Source organism: Myotis myotis, unplaced genomic scaffold, assembly GCF_014108235.1.
Source record: "Myotis myotis isolate mMyoMyo1 unplaced genomic scaffold, mMyoMyo1.p scaffold_m19_p_7, whole genome shotgun sequence".
Classification (NCBI taxonomy): Eukaryota; Metazoa; Chordata; class Mammalia; order Chiroptera; family Vespertilionidae; genus Myotis; species Myotis myotis.
The window spans coordinates 90,835,702-90,857,686 of NW_023416379.1; the positions used below are offsets into that span (position 1 = coordinate 90,835,702).

The 21,985-nt window shown below is 55.0% G+C and overlaps 1 long non-coding RNA gene across 1 annotated transcript; it reads left to right on the forward strand.

Annotated features, from left to right (window-relative positions):
• Positions 1–241: 241 nt before the first annotated feature.
• On the forward strand, positions 242–12,373 carry LOC118660563. Its single transcript, XR_004968974.1, has 5 exons — positions 242–480; positions 6,145–6,238; positions 7,986–8,146; positions 10,086–10,519; positions 11,689–12,373. It is a non-coding gene; the product is annotated as an uncharacterized LOC118660563 (long non-coding RNA).
• Positions 12,374–21,985: the final 9,612 nt, after the last annotated feature.

Sequence of the window (21,985 nt, forward strand, 5' to 3'; positions counted from 1 at the left end):
CACTTGCTTTTTCCATTCGATAACGTAAGTCCCAACGCTTCGTGGTATTCCCTGCTATGGCTTGTGGCGGGCTGCATTTCCAGAGATGGCTGAGCAGTAGCTCCCACCTCACAAGCTCCCCTAGGCCCTCGCCACTCCCCAGCGAGAAGTGGGGCCCCTCCCTTGGAACCTGGGCTGACCTTTGTGACTGCCACTCAACACGATGTGATTAGTCAAACAATTCCGCCTTGCCCTCCGGGACCAGCGCCATGCTGTGAGGAAGCCCGTGTGGGCATGAAGAGGCTCGCCATGCTGTGAGGAAGCCCATGTGGGCATGAAGAGGCTCGCGTGGCGAGGAGCAGAGAGGCCCCGCCTCCAGCCCCCGCTGAGCTCCCAGACCAGGGAGGAAGTGGCCTTTAATCAAGCTGTCCTGAACCGAGCTGTCCCAACTGGGGCCGCACAGAGCACACAGCTGCCTTGCGAGCCCCGCCCAAATGGCAGGTACGTGGGGAAAATGAACGACTTGGGAGCGGCGTATGACACAGCAATAGCTGGCTGGAACACGGAGGCTCATGCTTTGTGTAAGCACCACGCTGCTGCTGCACACGGAGGGTGTTTCCCGTCCCGGCATGCATGCCTGCTTTCTTCCGCAGCCTGCCCTGTCAGCCGGGGGCAGCAGCCCTGGCTCATGTGTTTGAGGCCAGTGCTGGGTTGGTGCACACGGGAGGAGCTCAGTTGGTGCTTATTGCAAAGCTTAGTGAGGGGAATGGATGGTCTCAAGGACCTGAGAGGGGTCCTGCCTTCCCTTTCCCTGCTCCTGGGACATGGCCTTTCCCTGCTCCCACTAAGGCATCTCTCTCACTGCACAGCTCACCGGCTCCCATGGGTCCCTGGGAAGGACAGGGACACATAATGGTTGGGGCGGGTGTGGCCTGAGCGGGTGATGGCCACTCCTTGTCCCGGGGGAGCGTGAGCTTTGTTGCTGTCAGTTCTGCACGAGGAAGGACTGACGATACTGGGATATGAAAGACCTCTGACCTGGACCTGGAGCTGTGGGGACGGTGGCGGCTGGGAGAAGCCATCGCTCTCTGCTTCTGGCGGGAGGGACTGCAGTGGCAGGAGAACTGGAGGCAGACAGCAGGAAGGACTTCCCCTCCATGAGAAATGAAGCTCTCCGACTGCAGCGAGTGGTGCAGAGAGCGATCTCAAGAGGCGGATCTCCCGCCTGGTTGAACGCTTATCATCCCGTGAGGCTCAGGTGCCACCCAGCGTGGAGGCAGGGAGAGGGCCCGGCCACCTTCCAAGCTCTTGTGCTGTGAGGAAGCGCTGTCCTCAGAAACGAACAGGACCCAGCAAGAGCCCTTCCGGGGTGTTCAGGAAAAATACTTCTGAACACTGCCCCCCTCATCAGCACCCCAGCTGAGAAGTGTCCTCCCATTCCCTGTACCACCAGCAGCACAATGTCTAGGACTCTGACTGCCACCAGGGGACTTGGGTTCAAGTCCTAGCTCTGCTGTGTGATCCCCGGTTAGTCAATGAGCTTCTCTGAGTCTCATCCATCACAGAGGGAAGAGAGCCCACCACCCGGGGTTATTGAGGGGTTGGATGGGACCCGTCGGTGAACGCAGCTGGAAAGCTGTAATCACATCAGCATGGTGAGCTACCACTATAGTTTGCTATCCTGTACCTTACTGTGGCGGCAGTATCTCAGGTCCCCCATCAGGGTGAGGACACAGCTGCCTGCCCTGTGGGGTTGCAGAGCCTAAGGCAGGAGCCTGGGCCTTGATGAATGATTTTCTCTCAGTAGCCAAGGCCCATCTTCAGGAATCCCGGTAGGACCTGCTGGGCCTCATACCAACAAGATTCACGCTTCTCTGCGGGTGGATTGCAAGGCCTATGGAAGCCACGTCAGTCTGCCAGGCCCCCCAGCCGCCCCCCCCCCCCCCCGGCCTCCGGGGCTGACAGCCCAGAACACTGAGCATTAGTTAATCCCTGCTCCTCTTTCTACAAAAGCACAACTCTCTTAAAATAGCAGCATGATTTAGTTCATTATTCTCCATGGTAAGTGGGTAACTGTAGGAATACAATTCACCCAGCTACCTGCTGTCTGATTGTGTTTCCTAAAATCCCGCTTTGCACTTGCCACTGCTTCTCCTTCCCCAAGAGCTTTCAATGGCTCCCAAGATTTCATAGGATAAAGCCTCAAACCCCACGTCTAAGATTTCGGGACCTCCACCATCTGGGCCCTCCTTACTTTCCTGCCTCGCTGACAGGAGCCTACACTCTGGACAAACTAGCCAGTCTATTCCCTGTCTTTTGTCTCTGCTTCCTTTGACTGGGGCCCTTTAAGGTTCTGGTCAAATCCAGCTTCCTCCATGAAGCCCTCTTAGATTGCTATAGCCCAGAGTTTCTTGAAATTGACTTGCACCATCGGCATCAGAATCACATGAACTGGGGAGTGGGGTTAAAAAATCATGGGCCCCACCCAGATCTATTAGACCAGACTACCTGGGAGAGAGAACGCCTGGGACGTTGCTCATTTGACAATCCCCACCCATCCCATTATACCCCAGTGTAACTTGGTAACTGGCTGTCCTGCTCTGAACCCCTGGAGCACTTGGACCGGGACCTCTCATGTAGACACATCACATGCAGGAACACGATAGACTAGACACTCCAAAGCACCCTCTCTCTCTAAAACACGGATCCTTCATGGGCCATATTTAATAACCCGGGCTTGGGAGAAGTCAGGGGAACCCTCGAGACTGCCCTCAGGGAGGAGCATGCTGCTTTCAGCTCTACAATGGGGTCCCTGCAGGGAAGGCAGGGACTCAGGTGGCCAGCGTCCCCTGGCTTCCACCTGAAGCTATTGCAAGCCTCTCTGGAGGAAAACATTTCAAATTGCTCCCCCAGGGTTCCCCCAGGTGAGGGTTATGCAAAAACAGACAACAAAAAACTCGTGATCAAAGTTCACCCAACACTTACTAAAATGAGCCACCATGACTGAGAGTCAGCGGAAAGCACAAGCAACAGATGTGAATTCTCTGGGAGTTAGGATACTAGGATAATTAGACAATGGTTACAAAATAATTATGCATACAATATTTTCAAAATTAAAAATAGAATGGCAAGGATAATCAGGAAACAAAAGTCTGAAAAATGACAAGGCTGATTTTTTTTTTAATTGATTTCAGAGAGAGAGAGAGCATCAACGTTGAGAGAGAACATTAATTGGCTGCCTCCTGCACACTCCCTACTGGGGATCAAGCCCACAACCCAGGCATGTGCCCTTGACCAGAATCAAACCCAGGACCCTTCAGTCCACAGGCCGATGCTCTATCCACTGAGCCAAACCGGCTAGCCACTAGGATATTGCAAGGCTGATTTTTTAAAAGGACTGAATAGACCTCATAATAAAATAAAATCAATGAATGGGTCAAACAAGATATTAGACATAGTTGGGGAAAGAATTAGTGAAGTGGAGACTAGAGCAGAAAACTGCACTTTGATTGCAGCACAGCAAGTCAAGGACATAAATATGAGAGAGAGGTTAAAAGGTGTGATAGACTCATTAGAGTCTCAAAAGAAGAAGAATAGAGAAGAAGAATTATTTGAAATAATAATGGTTGTAAATTTTCCATTTTGATTAAAAATGTGGACTTACAGAAATAGGAAGCACAGTGAAAAGCAGGATAAATACAAAAAGGCCTCATCCAGCGGTCGCCAACCTTTCGGACCTCACGGACCACCAGTGGTCTGCGGACCACCGGTTGGCGACCGCTCTAATCCACCTGGCCAGGCTGACTGAATTTTGTAGGTTCAGGGACCCGCTGGTCCTGAAGCTGGTCCTGGCTATTAAGAGAAACTCAGCCCTGGCCAAGTGGCTCATTGGTTGGAGCATTGTCCCGTATACCAAAAGGTTGCAGGTTTAATTCCCGGTCAGGACACATATCCAGGTTGTGGGTTTGATTCCTGGTTAGGGAGGGTATGGGAGGCAACCGATCGATTTTCTCTCTCTCTAAAATTCAATGAAAACATATTCTCAAGTAAGAATTGTTTAAAAAGAGAAAGAGAGAAAAACTCATTGTGCAGAACATCAAACAGAAAGAGGAAATCCTAAAAGCAGCCAGAGAGAAAAGACAGATCTGGTCTCCTGCCTCCTTATAATGTCAGTTCCCTGAAGATGAGCACGCCCAGTCTCCAGCCAGATCCGCGTCCCTGAGGGCCCAGGCCTCTATCGTCTGTGAGCCCTCAGGTACATTACACACCTGAGTGCCTGGGTTTCCACTGGGAGAAGCTTGAGGGACGAGTTGCAGGGTGGGAAGAGTCATGGCTTTGGAGACAGGCAGGTCTGGGATAAATCCTGGCCACCCCTGCTCCCCACTGCCTGTGGTCACTGTTGCTTGCCTGGGGTGAATGCTCAAACATGGTCATTGACTTGTGTGTTGTTGAAGTTGAAAAGAGTAAGATAACCAAACACCCAGGTAAGGATTCCGACTTTTCAAAGATTTGCTTAAGTGCCTACTCTGTGCTCAGACAGGCCTCGAAGATTCTCTCAGGGAGCCCTTGAGACAGCCCTGTAAATGGTCAACGTTTGCAGAGGCACCTCAGGGGCCAAGGCACGATATAATCACTCCCCTTGACTTATGCACGTCCACTGGCCTGTGCAAGGCCCCTCTACCATCATTTTCTTTTCTCTCCTACATCCCGACCCCCACTCACATTCTCTCCGAAACCAGCACACGTTCTGATGCACTTGCTATATGTCTTTGAATATGTATGTCTCTCCTTGTTAAATATGTAGTGTTGGTTTGCCTGAGAACATGTTTCTAAATTCTGTTTCTTTTTCCCACTCAACACTATATTTTATCTATCCCTATATCTGTCTGAACATCTAGTGTGTTTTTTTACATGGCAGCGTGGCATTTTAGAGTGTCCCCACTTAACAGGTGAGATAACCAATCCTCAGAGTCTAGATGACCTTTCCCAAGGTCACACAGGCAGTAAGGAGCTGGCCTTGGTCAGCACCTTCACAGCAGGCCTCTCTCCCTTCACAGATTCAAAGCGAGAAGTTCATTGCCTCTTCTCGCGGGGCCCACTGGCCGACCCTTCCTGTGGGGGAAGGTCCTCCGCTGGCCTCCACGGGCCTCCACAATGCCCCACTCACCCTAGCGCTTGGCTTCTGGAAGGCCCAGCCCTTCTTCTTTCAAACCTCTCAGTGCAGTGCTTTTACAGTATTTAATCGAACCTATCTAATTAGGTAAACAATTTAATTTACGTCAATAGGTGACACAATTGCATGTTTCAATATTCAGAAGATATAAAAAGGTGTACAGAGAAGTCTTCCTCTCTGCCAACCTCAGGCACCATGTTCCCCAACCTGGAAACACCCACTGTGAGCCACATTTATTAATCTTACCGGAGGTATTTTGTCCTTACACAGAAATATGTTTACATGCCGTGCCCAGCCCTCCCTCGTTTTATGCCTTCTCCTTATCCTGTTCTACACATACGTTTGTCACTTCAGCCTGCATCTGAGGGATTGTTCCACATCCGCGTTCTACTGGCTTTGTCTCTCTTTGTGGCTGCATAGTGTTCCATTGTACACATATACCCTGATTTAGTCAATTAAGTCCCTATGGACGGACATTGTCCAATCTCTTGCTCAATAAATTGCTACAACGCACGTCACCGTGCACATGTCACTTCTCATGTAGGTGAGCGGGTGGATGTTAGGAACACTGCTCAGGCTCCTCCAGGGCCGGGCACTCATTCCCCCAGCAGCCAGAGCATTGGCTGCTGACGGCTCACAGCTGCAACCCTCTTCAGGCACCGCCCCCCACTCACCCTTCCCCAGGCTACACGCCTCCCTAGGGCATGAACAGCCACTCACTGGTCCACGATCACCCCCTAACCCCAGTCTGGGACACCCCTGCAGCCATCCGAGCCCAGGGCTCCCTGGGGCCTGCATGGTGGTTCAGCTCCTCCCTCTGCCCCGCACTCCCCCGCCAGGTGCTGCTCCCCAGGACCTTCCCCAGTTAACGTCCTGCGTGCAGATCTGTGCCTCAGTGACTGTTTCCAGGGAACCCCATCAAAGACAGAGCTCTGTTTGTAGGATAAATTCTAGGTAGAGAACTGAGAACTATGTGCTTGTACTGTGGGTAGATGTCAACATACGTCAGAGGCTGAACAAAGGAATGTACGCACCTGGCGAGCAGTCTGCCCTGAATGGAGCCCTTCCACCTGACCCAGGGAGAAGGTGCGTTTGTGCAGATGTCCCAGGACTTCCCGGTGTCCCTGAGCAGCAGGCAGGACAGATAACGGGCCCTTTGCAGCTGGGAGGTGGGGCTGCCCAAGGTGGCCCGCTGGGCAGAGGCGGGCCATCCTGGTTTTCATCAGACATAGGATGCTGAGACCTTTGGCCCATCAGGGACTGGAGAAAGGGGAGGGGCTGCAGGAAAATGCACATAAACAGAGGTGCAGCTGGAGAGTCTCACCCCTGCGAACCCATGAACCCACGTCTCTGTGGGGAGGGCCCTAGGAGTGGCCCCAAAGCCATCCCTGTCGGGGGTTTCCTTCCCTCAGAGTTGAAGCAGGAAGTGGCTGAAGGAGCTTCTCCAGGGCAAGACTCTGAGCTCAGAAGTAGAGAGGGAGGAGGAGAGGAAGGAGAGAGGGAGGGGGAGAGGAAGTAGAGAGGGAGGGGGAGAGGAAGGAGAGAGGGAGGGGGAGAGGAAGGAGAGAGGGAGGGGGAGAGGAAGTAGAGAGGGAGGAGGAGAGGAAGTAGAGAGGGAGGGGGAGAGGCAGTAGAGAGGGAGGGGGAGAGGAAGTAGAGAGGGAGGGGGAGAGGAAGTAGAGAGGGAGGGGGAGAGGAAGTAGAGAGGGAGGGGGAGAAGAAGTAGAGAGGGAGTGGGAGAGGAAGTAGAGAGGGAGGGGGAGAGGAAGTAGAGAGGGAAGGGGAGAGGAAGTAGAGAGGGAGGGAATAGGAAGGAGAGAGGGAGTGGGAGAGGAAGTAGAGAGGGAGTGGGAGAGGAAGTAGAGAGGGAGGGGGAGAGGAAGTAGAGAGGGAGGGGGAGAGGAAGTAGAGAGGGAAGGGGAGAGGAAGTAGAGAGGGAGGGGAATAGGAAGGAGAGAGGGAGTGGGAGAGGAAGTAGAGAGGGAGTGGGAGAGGAAGTAGAGAGGGAGGGGGAGAGGAAGTAGAGAGGGAAGGGGAGAGGAAGTAGAGAGGGAGGGGAATAGGAAGGAGAGAGGGAGTGGGAGAGGAAGTAGAGAGGGAGTGGGAGAGGAAGTAGAGAGGGAGTGGGAGAGGAAGTAGAGAGGAGGGGGGAGAGGAAGTAGAGAGGGAAGGGGAGAGGAAGTAGAGAGGGAAGGGGAGAGGAAGTAGAGAGGGAGGGGAATAGGAAGGAGAGAGGGAGTGGGAGAGGAAGTAGAGAGGGAGGGGGAGAGGAAGTAGAGAGGGAAGGGGAGAGGAAGTAGAGAGGGAGTGGGAGAGGAAGTAGAGAGGGAGGGGAATAGGAAGGAGAGAGGGAGGGGGAGAGGAAGTAGAGAGGGAAGGGGAGAGGAAGTAGAGAGGGAGGGGGAGAGGAAGTAGAGAGGGAAGGGGAGAGGAAGTAGAGAGGGAGGGGAATAGGAAGGAGAGAGGGAGTGGGAGAGGAAGTAGAGAGGGAGTGGGAGAGGAAGTAGAGAGGGAGGGGGAGAGGAAGTAGAGAGGGAGGGGGAGAGGAAGTAGAGAGGGAGGAGGAGAGGAAGTAGAGAGGGAGTGGGAGAGGAAGTAGAGAGGGAGTGGGAGAGGAAGTAGAGAGGGAGGGGGAGAGGAAGTAGAGAGGGAAGGGGAGAGGAAGTAGAGAGGGAGGGGAATAGGAAGGAGAGAGGGAGTGGGAGAGGAAGTAGAGAGGGAGTGGGAGAGGAAGTAGAGAGGGAGGGGAGAGGCAGTAGAGAGGGAGTGGGAGAGGAAGTAGAGAGGGAGGGGGAGAGGGAAGGAAGCCTTTCCCTTCTTCATGTGCGTGCAGGTGTGTGCCCGGCCTTCCTCCCACTCCTCCCCCTGTGAAGGGCTGCCCATCCGACAGCTGTGCGAACGGAAGGCCTGAACCACTGAGTGACTCCATCACCCAACAAACTGGCCTCAGAGACACGAGGCAGCGAAGGTCTCCTGATCCCGCTTGAACCCAAGGTCCATGCCCTGGTGTGGGGTGGGTGGGGGCGGGGTCAGCCTGGGAGACTCTCCCAGGGCGTCCTGGGCAGCCCACCCCCAGAAGGTCAAGCTCTAGGGCCCAAGCTCCCTGCTACTCAGGAGGGGCAGGCAGACCCACACCTTGCTTCTCAAGGCTGCCTCCCACCCCAGAGCCGGCTGACATCCACCCTCTGCCACAGCCAATCACAGCACGGTTCCAGGACCCTGCCAAAGGACTTTCCAACTTCCGGGGGCTGCAGGGGGATCAGGGGAAGGAAGTGTAGAACAGCCCGACCCACTTCCGGACCCTGATAGCTGTGTTCTGATACGTGCCTTGGGCTGGAAGGGCCTCTTCCTCCCCCCACTCCCCCACCCCGCAAAGCACCCCCTGCTCTGGGAAGCCCTCCCCCACCTTCCCAGGGGAGTATGCCCACCACCCACTCACTAACCACTGGCCACACGCGGGGTTAGGAGTTCAGTTGTGTCCCCCAACATTCATACATTGCAGTCCTAACCCCCAGGACCTCGGAGTGTGACCTTATTTAGAAATGGTTGTTGCAGAGATAATTATTAGGATGAGGCCTGGCTGAAGCAGGGCGGGCCCCTAATCCAATGCGTCTATGTCTTTATAAAAATGCCACGTGAGGAGAAAGAGACACGTTCAGGGGAAAGATGATGTGAAAATACCATCTACGAGGAAAGCCAAAGATTGCCCCCCAACCCCCAGCAGCGAGGAGAGAGGCGGGGATGGGTCTCCCGCATGGCCCCCGCAAAAGGGACCAAGCTTGATCTTGGGCTTCCGGCCCCAGAGCTGTGAGAGAGTGAGTTTCGGCTGCTCAGCCACTCCCTGGTACCCAGTGCGGCTGCCCCTGGAAGCTAGTGCACCGGCGGGCTCTGTGCACGGCCACCCTGAGCTCCCTGCAGGCTGAGCTAAGGCGCTCCTGGATGCTCCAAGCTGGTGCTGTCACCCTCACACTTTGGGAAACTGAGGCTTAAAGCTGGTTAGGGAGAGCCACAGTATGGACGCAGGCCGCCTGGCGCCCCAGCCTGTGTTCTAAGCACTAGCCTATCCGTCCTGGCTGTCGCTGCCAGTAGCATTACTGGGGGGAGACCCGCGGGTCACTGTCAGCGTTACTGCGGGCTCCGGATACAGGGGAAGAGCTTCCAGCACCATGGGGCCGGCCAGGCTCCAGCCAGTGGGAGGCAGGCCCAGGATTTGCAACACAGCCCCAGCCCCCCCCCCGGCCCCCCCCCACCCCCCGCTCCTGTAGGCAGACCGCATGCAGCTCCTCACTGTGGGCACATGTCCCCAGGCCCAGCTGAGTGTCCTGAGAGGGCCGGGCTTGCTCATCCCACCTCTGGGCCCCCGGGCCCCGCAGGGTGCCGTGCACACAGCAAGTGCCCCATAAATGCAGCGGGAAGGGAGAATCCATGCCTGGCTCCAACGCAGCGGCCTCCTTGGATCTCATGACAGCATTTCATACGCAACTCCAAGTATCGACAGAATTCTCCTCTCGGCCTGCTAAACGCCGACCTAATTTTCCAGTCTATTGACAGACTTCATCTTACTTAACTGGCCCCTATTGTGTAGCAATTGGAAGGGCTCTCATCCCCTCTTAAACGACGGGGAGGTGCCTGGAACACCCTCGCTGTGGCGGGCGCCTTCGGAAGGAGCCAGAAGAGCATTTCTGTGCCGCTAAAAGCAGCAGCCACTGGCCGGAGGCTGGGGGACAGGCCCGGCCATCCTGGGGCCCAGGAGGCATCGCTCTGTCCGCAGTCAGCTCAAACTGTGTCCTGAGTCCCTGCTCACCTGTGCTGACCCCGTCGAGGGAGCAGAGGACAGAGCTCCCGCATGGCCTCCCCACCCTGACCCGTCCTGCTCTGATGCCCACTCTTGTCTTCTCTGTGTCTTACATCTTCCAAACCTTCTCTGAAACAGAATCCTGGAATGACTAATCTCCGACCTGGTGCCCGCATGCCCCAGGCGCTGGGGACTGACTCAGTGTCCCTCTTGTGGAGCTGACATTGCAGAGAGGAGACATGGACGTGAAACAGAGAGAAGGCAGGTGGTGGTAAGCGCGAAGGTAACGGGGAAAGGGGTGGCCATTTAAATGGGGTGGCCCAGGAAGGCCTCTGTGAGGTCATGAGCAGAGGCCTGAGCAAAGAGGAGGCGTGAACCACGTGGACATGTGGAGGAAGAACTTTCCAGGCCACGAGAACAGTGAGTGCAAAGGCCCTGAGGCGAGAGAGGCTGCACGTTCTGGAAACAGCAAGGAGGCCCGTGTGGCTGGAGTGGGTGAGACGAGTGGCCACATGGTGCAGGGCTCCGGAACCCCCTCACAGCTGTGGCGTTTACTCTGCGAGAGATGAAAGGTGTGCACGGACCCAGGGCTTGGCCTGGCTCGTTTTAAAAGCAGCTGCTGTGTGGAGAGAGAACTGTAGGGGACAGGGAGAAGCAGATGCCATAGTCCAGGCAAGACAACGCTGGCCTCTGCCAGGGTGGTAGCTATGAGGCATGTGAGCCCACCCACTCACTCGCACACCCACATATGCGTGCGCACGTGTCCATGCACTCACACCGCCACATACATGCACACACATGTACTCACACGCGCACACATATGTGTGCGCGCACTCACACACACATGCACACACGATCTATTTTGAAATGAGTGCTGGTAGCATTACCAGATCTAGAAGCAACTTCAGAGCCCTTTCCCAGCCCGTGTAATAGGCGAAGGTAGTTCCCTTATCCACGGCTTCACTTTCGGCAGTTTGGTCCCCGGGATCAACGGCAGTCTGATGGCTGTCAGGTGTGGCAGTGCTTGTGTTCGAGTAGCCCGCAGCGTAGCCTGAAGCTACGTCACAACGCCCGTCCCTCCCTCACCCCTCACCGCCCTTCATCTCACTGAGGAGGCCTTGCACCATCGCCCTTTCACCATCACAAGGGGGGGGAGGGGGGAGTGCAGCACAGTGGGATTTTCTGAGAGAGAGAGAGAGACCACATTCACTGTTATTACAGTGCATTGTTATAACTGTCTATTAGTTCTCGCTGTTAACATCTTGCTGTGCCTAACTTATAAATTAAACATTCTCATATGTCTCTCTGTATGTTTAGAAAAACATCGCATATCTAGGGTTTGGTAGTACCCATGGTTTCAGGCATCCGCCACGGGCCTTGGAAGGTATCCCCCGAATATAAGGTGGGGATCCCTTCTATACAAAACTGAGGCCCAAAGAGGAGAAGTGACCCATGGGCCACATACACAGCTGGGATCTTAGACCTGGAACCCGGTCTCAGCACCCCGCCCCAGGCTCTTGCCCCAGCATCTCTCTGCAGTGCGTCTCCTCCCCTCTTTGTCTTCTGTTCCCAGCCTGTCTGTCTATCTCCGGCATTTATTTCTCCTCCCGTCAGGCCCAGTTCGGAGCATTAATTAGTGATGAATTAGCAACGTAAATCCCAGCAGTGTCGCCTGGTGCCCACGGGCTCCTGGAAGGGACCTTGCAAATCTGATCTTAATACCTCTCGCCTCCTCTCCTAGGGCAATTACTTCTCACATCATTTGTCTGCGGAAGCTGTGGCCACCCCCCACCCTACCAGCCCGGCTGAGGACAACAAGTTCATCTTTGTCAATTAATTATTGAACGGTTTATTTCGCACTGGGAGGTGATAAGAGAAGGGAAAGCCGTGTTGTGAAATCATCACCGTAATTACACAGACGCTGCCCCAGCGCCCAGCATCGCAACCCCTCCCCGCCCCCCCCCCCCAGGTGCCTGTGGGGGAGGGAGAGAACAAAGGGCAGGCCTGCTGGGCAGGAGACCTATCTGTGGCCTTCGGGCAGCCCCTGGGCCTCTGTGGCTGTGATCAACAAACACACCCCTACAGAGCTTTCAGAGTCCAAGTTGAAGTGGGGAGGGGGAGACAGGGAATTACGCAGGGCTGGAAGCATGGTGTGCAGGTCATGCTTCTTTGTCTGGGATGATCAGAATGCGGGAAGGCTCAGACTACCCTTGTAGTCCTTCCCATCCTAGGCTAGGAGTCCCGTAGCATGCACAAATTGTGGCTGCGTGATAAAGGGTCTCTGATACTCTAGCAAAAAGCCCTTTCCTTCCCTCACTCTAGTAACAATGGCCCACAAAGCTCAGAGCATCTGTCCCAGGCAGCCTGCCCCATTACTCCTCACCTCATCTCCCCTTTGCTCACTCCACTGCAGCCACACTGGTCTCCTTGCTCCTCGGTGTTAATGCCAGCCCCTCCCCCCCCCCCCCCCCGCTCCCACCCCAGGGCCTTTGCACATGCTGTTCCTCCTGCTTGGAGTGTTCTTTCCTCAGAGGTCTATATGGCTCACTCTCATCTGCTGCTTGATGAGCGTCACCTTCCAGTAAGACCCTTCCTGGGCACCTATTAAAATTGCAACCCACCCACCCCCCACTAGACTGACTGGGGGGACCGCTGTGTACGTTATAGAATGTCTAACCACTATGCTGTACATCTGAAACTAATAGAACATCGAATGTCAACTGTAATTGAAAAATAGAAAAAGAATTTTTAAAAAATTGCGACCCACCCACTCCTTGCCCTGACACAAACATTCTGTATCTCTCTTCCTGCTTTATTTTCTCCAGATCATTTCATCATATTTGACATTTGATGTGTTTTACTTATTTATTTGTTCTCTCTTTCTCTCAAGGATAAACTTCACAAGGGCTGGGATTTTTGTCTGTTTCCTCCCCTCCCCCCATCGTGTCTGTGTCTGCAGCACCGAAACAGCATTTGGCACAATATAAGCGGAGTTAATAATTATTGCATGAACGAATATTTGCGTAGGATGGGGTCTGGCTATGGAAGGATGGGGGTGGGTTCCTTCTCCAAGGTCCACTGTAGCACCGGGGATTTAGGGAGATTCTGGGAAGAGCTGGAGGACACTGGTCAGGGAGGAAACTGCTGAGAAAGTCATTTGAAAAGCAAGTGTTCCAGGTGATTTCGTGTCTGTGCACGCCTGGAGGCTGGCGCGCTTGACGCTGCCCCTCCATCGGTCACACACAGATGGTCCCCACCCCCTCCGAGCGCTCCCCAGGGTGGGGACAGAAGCTTCGGACACTTGGATGAACTCCCCAGCAAGAGTTGCCTCACCTGTCTCCTCTCACCACAGCTGTTCTGGGGGGCAGTGCGCTGGGGGCTGGGCAGGGCATCTCTGCAGGGTGTGAGGAGGGGGAGCTGGGGCAGGCAAGGGGAGGGGGTGCCTGGAGCACAGTGAGACCTGGGCTGGGCCTCCGTGCCACCAGGAGGAGGTGGGGGAGCTGGATGGAGAGATAATAGGGAGGCTTGGGAGGAGTTGCAGAGAGAACTTGAACACAATGAGGGGGCTTCGGGGGAACTGACTAGGGGAGGACAGGGCGGGGGCTGGGGTGGGGGGTGAGCTGGAGGGGACACCAGCCTCTCCTCCATTCCTCCAGGACCCTCTCTGAGGCTCCCTTCCTCTCCTCCGAGCTATGCTGCCCTCCCCCCAGAAACGAAGATGGTGATTTTTTAGAGTCAGTTTTCCCCCAAATCTCTGGAGATGCCAGAGCTGCTGTTTCCATGGAAACCTTCCCCGCCAACCTTGGGAAGGAGGAGCTGAGCAGCCCCCACCACCCCCGCGCTGCCCCTGCTCCAGGCTGCAGGGGGGCCCCAAGTTGAAAATACGCCCCCTCCCCCAGATTTCCCCAGCAGGGGCTCCGCTTCTTTGCTGAGGGCGAGGCAGCTGGTTTTGTCTCTGGCCTCAGGCCTAGATGGGAGGACGTAAGACCCAGGCAAGAGAGAAATGGGGCTACTGGGGGGTGAGTGGCTTCTAGGGTGAGCTCTGTCTTCGGGCATCACCCGCCTGAAATGACTGACTGGCCAGGGGACCAGTACTCGGGGAAGGGCCCCTGGCAGCATCTCTCTTTCCCAGGAAATCCCCAAAGATCCCCAGTTCTTTCTGGCCCTGCTCAGCTCTGGGGAGCTGCCCTCCCCGGGCCCCGGGCCACCTGAATTCCACAGGGACCGCACTGCAAACTGCAAAAACACCAAGCTCTGTCCAGCTCGAGCAAGGAAGGGACTTATTGGAAGGAGCATCTTAGCTCCTTGAAGTGATGAAACAGCGGGAGAAGCAGGCTCAAAACCTGGCCAGAGCCAAGAGAGACTGTGGGCTGCCAGAGTCACCCAAGACAGCCACGCCAGGGCAAGGGACTCGCTGCCTCTGGCCACTGGCCCCCTGTGGACACCAGCATGTCTGAACGCTGGCCACCTGTGGACAGTTGTAATGATCCCACTTCTTGGTGCCGCTCCCTCCAGGTCAAGATCCCGGGCAAAGGGATAGGATGAGGGAGGTTGTTTTTTAAAAAATGTATGTTCATTTATTCCAGAGAGGAAGGGAGAGAGAGATAGGAACATCAATAATAAGAATCATTGATTGGCTGCTTCCTGCATGCCCCGCACCAGGGACTGAGCCCATAACCCTGGCATAGGCCCTCTCTGGGAATTAAACTGTGACCTCCTGTTCAATTCAACCTGTTCATAGGTTGATTCTCAACCACTAAGCCACACCCGCTGGGCAGGATGAGGGAGTGTTTTGGGTGATGGAACTGTTCAATGTCCTGATTGTGGTTACACATGTGTTTAAAATTCATAGAACTGTATAGCAACAAAATCAAATAAATTTTACTCTATGTTAATGTAAAAAATAAAATCCTGGGCAAAAACACCCTGTGGCTAAAATGGTTCCCATGCCCATAGCCCAACTTCCAGGCCAGGGAGGGGCCTGTCTGCACTCTCTTGGCTCCCAGAACAGGTTGGGTCTGGCCCCAGCCACACTCACACCCTGGGAAGTCCATGACGAGGTAGGCAGTTTGGGTGGCTGGCCAATGGGCAGGTGTCCACTTCCCAGGCCAGCACTTGCATCTGGGAGCTTCCTAGGAGAGGTAACCGCTGTGAAGGCCCCACTTCATCCAGACCAGCAGCTCCCGAAGGAGGGGACGGGCAGCTGCTGACCCAGGGGACACGAGAAGCCAGGCACCCATTCACCAAGCACACACCACACGTGCAAGGGCGCACACTCGGGCTCCGAGGCATGCTCACAGCCCTAGTCCTGGTTTGAGCCGCAGAAAACCTCAGCCCCAGTTTACTGCATCCTCTTCGATCCACCCCTCCACCCTCCGAGCGAAGTCACCTCCTCTGTAGAAGGAGAGGCCTCCAGGGCTTCTTGGCCGGGTGGCCAGCTATGGCGGGCTGAGCAAGGACACCTGAGATTTCATGGAACCGCACTTCGGCAGCCTGGGTTCCTGCTGCAACCCTGTCCTGCCTCTGTCCTGCCTCTGTCCCGCCTACAGAGGGTGGAGAGAATGGCCACATGTCACAGAGAAACCCCTGGGGGCTCACCTGGGAAGGAGCACTCTTCTGCCAGAGCAGGAGGCTCTGGTGACAGCCAGATGCAGCCATGGGATTGTCCTAAGAGCCCGTGCGATGGTGCTTCTCTGGGAACAAGGGGGGGAAGCAAGGGGGGTGCCTTCCCCAGGCCCTGGGTCCAAGGGAGCGGAGGATGATGGAGGGTCTTTCTTAAGGAACTTGCGACAGCCCAGCACTGGCCTCACACACTCCAACTCTCAGTAGCTCCAGGAATCAGGGAGAGAAGGCGCCCCAACTCTCCCCAGCAGTCCTCCACGGGCCCACACTAACCCCCCCAATTCTACCTGTGCTGGGTGGGAGCTGAGTCTGACTTCCAACCAGAAGCTTCCCAAAGACTGTGGGCGATGCTCTCCCTGGGACAATGCAGTTGCCAACTCCTTAAGCTCATGCAAGGAGCAGCGGGAGGGAGAGCTCTCGCCCTGGACACCAGGCGTGTGCACAGGGACCTGGCCCCCCTGGAGCACCTCTCCCAGCCCAGCGCTGTCTAAGGACTTGCTCCCCCTTCGGGATCACATGGGGGGGGGGGGGACCTACTCCCAACAGCTCTGGTGGAAGTGCCTGGAGGTTAACGGCAGGGGAACAGCGGGGAGTGGCTTCCCGCACAGTCCTAGACTGGATCAAGTGGCCAGACTCCAGGCTGGGGCCGGGGGTGTGGGCACGCAGAGCCCACCTGGTGCCTTCTCTCCTACCTTCACCTGGCCCTGGGCCCTGCTCTCTCCTTGCTCCTCTGACTGCACCTGGAGCCCTGCTACCTGGGCCAGGACCCCAGAGAAGGAGGTGGGGAGGGAGGGCAGTGGGGGCTCTCCGGGGAGGGAGGGGATGTACCATAGGCAGCCTAAGGCTTCCCATGAGCATATATGTGCACCGCAAACAGCAGAACCTTTTCCAAAGGGCACATGTTGACTTGTGTTGTTAAGACTGCATGGGAAAGCCATGTGACAATAACACCAAGAGACACAAAGGGATGCCTTTTTCTGGCCTGCTGCCCTGGCAACCACAGGGCACGCCACCAGGCTCCATCGGCTTGAGAAGGGGCGGGGGAGGGAGGCGGGTCCTCTGACCAGAAACTGTGGGTGAAGGGGAATGGAATGGACAAGGGGGAACACTCCACTGGGAGCTACATTGGCAGGCCTTGGTGGTGTCTCAGGAGATAGAAATAAAAGGTACGTCCCAGGTCCTCAGAGTTCCAGCTGTGGGAAGGCACACAGAGAAGCAGCCAGTAAGTGCAGCCAGGAAGGGTGGGCACAGCAGGGTGGGGCATCCAGGAGGGAGCCCAGCCCACCTAGGGAGGGCGAGAGACATAGCCGTGAGCCCTTGAGCCCGGGAAGATGTCAGGACGGCAGAGTGAGGGCCACCCCAAGGCAGGGAGGTGCGGGCTCATAATTAGACCAGCTCAGCGTGAAGCCCCTGGTGTTGGCCCAGCGCCCTACAGGTGCTGCCACCTGCTCTACATGGCTGATTCTCACGCAAAGCTGGGATGGCGAGAATGTTCTGTAAGTGCACAGTCTGGTAGCCACTAGCCTGAGCCCTGGAAATGCGGCGAGTGCCACTGAGGAGGTGAGCTGTTTTTTTAGTTCTTCAATTAATATAAATGTACATTTAAACAGTCGCCTGGCTTTCTGGCCTCTGGATTGGACAGTGCAATCTGGAGACGCTGGGACACATGGGTGACATTAAGCTCCAACTGGACAGACACTGTGGTCCGTCAGGTGGTGAGTGCCCTGGGGGAAGCTGACTTAGTGATGTAGAGGGTGCTGTTCTGGGAGGCGTGGGAGGGAAGGCCCTCTGAGGAGGCAGCTGGCACAGGGATCTGAGCAGAGGAAGGGAGGGCCCAGGGTCACCTGGGAAGGGCATGCCAGGCCTTGGGATGGGCATGTGTTTGCTGCAATCTCGGAGGCCTAAGAGGCCGGAACAAGGGGTGGGGGAGGGAAAGGGAGATATGAAATGAGGTCTGAGCAGAGCCAGGGGCCAAAGCAAGCGTGGCCTTGCAGGCCACGGGGAGGAGCACGGGTTTTATGTTGTGAAGTGGAGCCCTTGCCATTGCCACGGCTCACCGGACCAGGAATTGGTGCCTGAGCCCCTCTGGTAGACCAGTTGTCCGCTCACTCTCTGCCTGCACATTGTTGCCATTTTTGCTGTGGATAAAGGAAACAGACATTCTCCTTGTGTGCCTCGTTCCCTAGTTCCTCTTCCAGCTCCCCCCCTCCCAGCTCACCATGTCTGTGCCCTTGCCTATTCCTATCTCCCTTGCTCCTTACTTCTGCCAACCTCTCAGCCTGGTATCTGGCATATCTCTCTGTGACTCTGTCCCCCTGCCTGGCACATCCTCCTCTTCCCCTGGTGGCTCAGCAGAGACACTGGGAGCCTGGCCAGGGGGACATGGCAGTGCACAGTCCTGGGGAGCCACGGGCAAGCAGCCTGGGTGCAGGAGAAAGGAAGGAGCAGCAGATGGGGAAGAGTGGTGGGGAAAGCTGTGGGCGGGGAGCCCTGTTCCAGAAACAGGACCAGGATTTTCCCAGGATTCCCAGAACAAAGAAGGCAATGCAGGTCACATCCCAAGGTAACTCCTACCTCTTTCCTAGCTCTTCCTCAGCCTCCAGCCCAGGGAGACACGGGGGGCTGGAGAGAGGAGGCATGCAGGAGTTTCTGGGTCTGTGAAGAGAGATGTGGAGGGGTAGGGGGTATTGTAACAAATTACCACAACCTCAGAGGCTTAAGACAACACGTATTTACTATCTTTCATATCCGGAGGTCCAAGAGTCCAAAGTGAGCCCTAGGGGTTAAAATCAATGTGTCAGCAGGGCTGCTTCCTTCTGGAGGCTCAGGAGAGAATCCATTCCTTCCAGGCTGCAGCTTCTAGAACAGTGATGGCGAACCTATGACACGCGAACTCATTTTTTTTGGTTGATTTTTCTTTGGTTGATAAATGGCATTTAAATATATAGAATAAATATCAAAAATATAAGTCTTTGTTTTACTATGGTTGCAAAGATCAAAAAATTTCTATATGTGACACGGCACCAGAGTTAAGTTAGGGTTTTTCAAAATGCTGACACGCCGAGCTCAAAAGGTTCGCCATCACTGCCCTAGGGGCTGCCAGCATTCCTTGGCTTGTGGCCACATCACTCCAGCCTCTGCTTCCATCATGTCTCTGCCTCTCCTGCCTTTCTCTATCCTTTATAAGGACTCTAGTGATGACATTGGGCCCCCCGGGTAATCCAGGATGATCTCCCTACCTCAAGGTCCTTAACTTAATCACATCTGTAGAGTCTTTTTTGCCAAATAAAGTAACATTTACAAGTTCCAGGGATTAGGACGTGGGCATCTCTGGGGAGCCATTGTTCAGCCCACCACAGGGGCTCCACTGAGGGTGTCCTGCTGTGGGCACTGGACCGTGAGGCCCTTGAGGCAGGAAGCCTCTCTTTTCTCACCCTCGTTCCTGCCCTTCAGAATGTGGCAGGATCACGTGGCTTCTGGAGCCGCCGGACTCATCCTGGCTCTGCCTCTTCCTAGCGGTGATCTGGGCAAACCACTTACCCGCTCTGTGCCTCAGTGTCTTTATCTGTAAGATGGGGATACTAACAGTACCATTGTGAGGATTCAATGACTTAATCCATTAAAGGTGCAGCGCACCTCACCTGGCATGTGAATAAGTGCCGTGGTCAGAATGTGCAGGCCTGGCACAAGGTGAGCATGTCAGCTGCCATCACTGTGATTGCAACTCCTATTGCCATGCTTCCAGGGCGCCCAGCTCTGTATTGCCATGCTTCCAGGGCACCCAGCTCTGTATTGCCATGCTTCCAGGGCGCCCAGCTCTGTATTGCCATGCTTCCAGGGCGCCCAGCTCTGTATTGCCATGCTTCCAGGGCGCCCAGCTCTGTGGTAGCTGAGGAAGGAGGAAGGAACACTGCTTGTCCTCAAGGAATTCACATGCCAATCAGGAATACAGAGGCTTGCAGGAGCAGAACTTTTTTTCTAGAAGGACAATGTCTAAAACGCACCTTAAATGTTTGTGCTATTGAAGTTTCTTCATTCCCCATGGGTGTTAGACATTGGTGCAATTAGCCAAGCCTTTCCAGCTCTCCACCTTCTGGGCACGTGGTTGAACTGCACTCTCAGGACTCGGAGGGTAAGTAGGTGGTGGGTGAGTGAATGTGTGGGGTCCCGGGACTGATCCTGGCCAATGAGTTGTGAGCAGAAATGAAAGGGTCACTTTCAGGCCTGAGCATTTCATTTCAGGTGCAAGACCGTCCAAAGTTCCCTCCCTCTCGGGCCCAGCTTCTCTTCCGGCCCAATTCCCGAGAGACCAGAGGAGCAGCGCCTCCTGCCCACCCACGATGGACATGAAGAGCAAGTGAGAATTAAATCTGATTGTTTTTTAGGGAGTTGCTTATCCCCTCAGCATAACCTACCCTCTCCTAACTAATTTAGCAGCTGAAGTATTTTACAGAAGAAAAAAATCCAATCGGCTATTATGAATGACTGCCCACTCGATCATGGTCTCTGCACCAACAGGCAGACAGCATAGCAATCCATGAAGAACAGCCACTCTTACTTCTACTTTTCCCCTTAGTATGTTTCCCCTAGGTGTACGCATCCGTGAGAATGTGGTTTGGCTACTAATGACAGAAAACCCATGTTAACAATGACTTAAACACCATTCAATCTCCCAGGTGAAAGCTCCAGAGTTGGGAGGTGAGCGCTGGTATGGTGACCGGGTGATGATGGGAAGCCAGGATCCTCCTTTCCTGTTACTCTGCCCTTCTCAACAGATGGCTTCCCCAGATGGCTGCAGATGGCTGCGGTAACTCAAGCCATTGCATCTGCAGGCCATCCTGGAGGAAGGAGGGAGGTGGGGAAGGGGCGCTGTGGGGAGGGGGGCAGGGGGGTCATGGGGGTCACGGGGGGGGGGGTGCTCCATCTCTGTAATGACATGTCACATATGACTGTTCTGTTTACATCCCATTGACCAGAACCTGGTCACAAGGCCGCATCTAGCTGCAAGGGAGGTTGGGAAAGGAAATGTTTATTCTGGGCAGCCATGTGCCTCACTGGTTTTCCTCAGGCGGGAAGAGAGATGGCTGCAGGGATGCGGCTGGCAGGCCCTGCCACGTGTGGGATGGTATCCCTTCACATATAAGCCCCCTGGTTTAATGGCCAGCTTGGCCCTGTTCTAATTTTTCACATTCCATATCAGTGCAAATTGCTTTTCTCCGTTTGTGTTATTTCCTTGAGATTTATTTCCCAATGTGTGATAACCTGCCAGGCTGAGGGGTGTGACTAGGACGCTCTCTCTGCAGCAGCTGCTGTTACATTTCGCTGCACCGGGCGCCCAAACAACAGAGCCACAGGGATTTATGAGCCCGCATTTCTGTTCCCCCAGCCCAGCCACATGGGCTTGTGCCATTTGGCTTATTTTTGCTGATTCGGTAGATGTATTATTTAAGGGTGTTTTAGTTTTCATGTCATTCATTCATTAGCAGCCAGCTGAGGTTTGGGCCTGGGCTGGGTTACAATCCACAGTCTCACAAATAGCAACTGGGTTGTTTTTTTATTCATCTGCCAGGGGAATTTAAAGCCCATTTTAGAGCCAAGAAAACTGAGGCACTGAGGCTAAAGTCACAGGCCAGTGTGGCAGAGCAAGGACTGGACCCCAGTCCGACTACAAGCCCGGTGCCCCTATGAAAAGGACTTGCTTGAACAGTAAAACAGGACGGTGGTGGATGCTGAGGCACAGAGGGAGACCCTGCGTGGGGAATGGTGGAGTTTATCTGACTCACTCACTCCCATGGCTTTGCGCATGCTGCTTCCTCTCTCTGGGCCTCAGTTTCCCCACAAGCAGAGTAGACGGTGGGGGAGGAAACCACCTCTCAGATCCCTCCCAATTCTGGATAGAAAGTGAAGTAGTAAATGCTGGCAGTTTAGGAGGGTGGGCACGGCAGGAAGGGGAGCACTGACTGGGGGTGGGGGCGGGCAGGGGGAAGTTGGAGGGGCCTCAGGAGAGGGGTGGGCTGGATCCCGTCTGGTCTGCCCTTGGATGCGTGCACTGCGCTCTCCCTGTGGCTGTCTCGAGTCTTGAGTCCGGGCTGAGGGTGGACGTGCACAGTCTACTTTGCATGCACAGGTAAGGCCTGCATGTTGGGACCTGAGATGGACACTCTCTCCCTTACCCCAGCGAGATGGGTGGTGGCCAAGGTGGAGTCCAGAGCGTAGGAAGGGAAGCATAGACAAGCCTGCTACTCAAGGGTCTGGGGTGAACTGAAGGGGGGACCCTGGCCCAGTGTCCAGCTCCAGCCCTTTGTGATGTCCTCACAGGACAAAATGTTCCCAAGACAAATGAAAATATATGTTCACACAAAAACCTCTCATGGATGTTCATAGCATCATTATTCATAACTAGGGGCCCAGTGCCC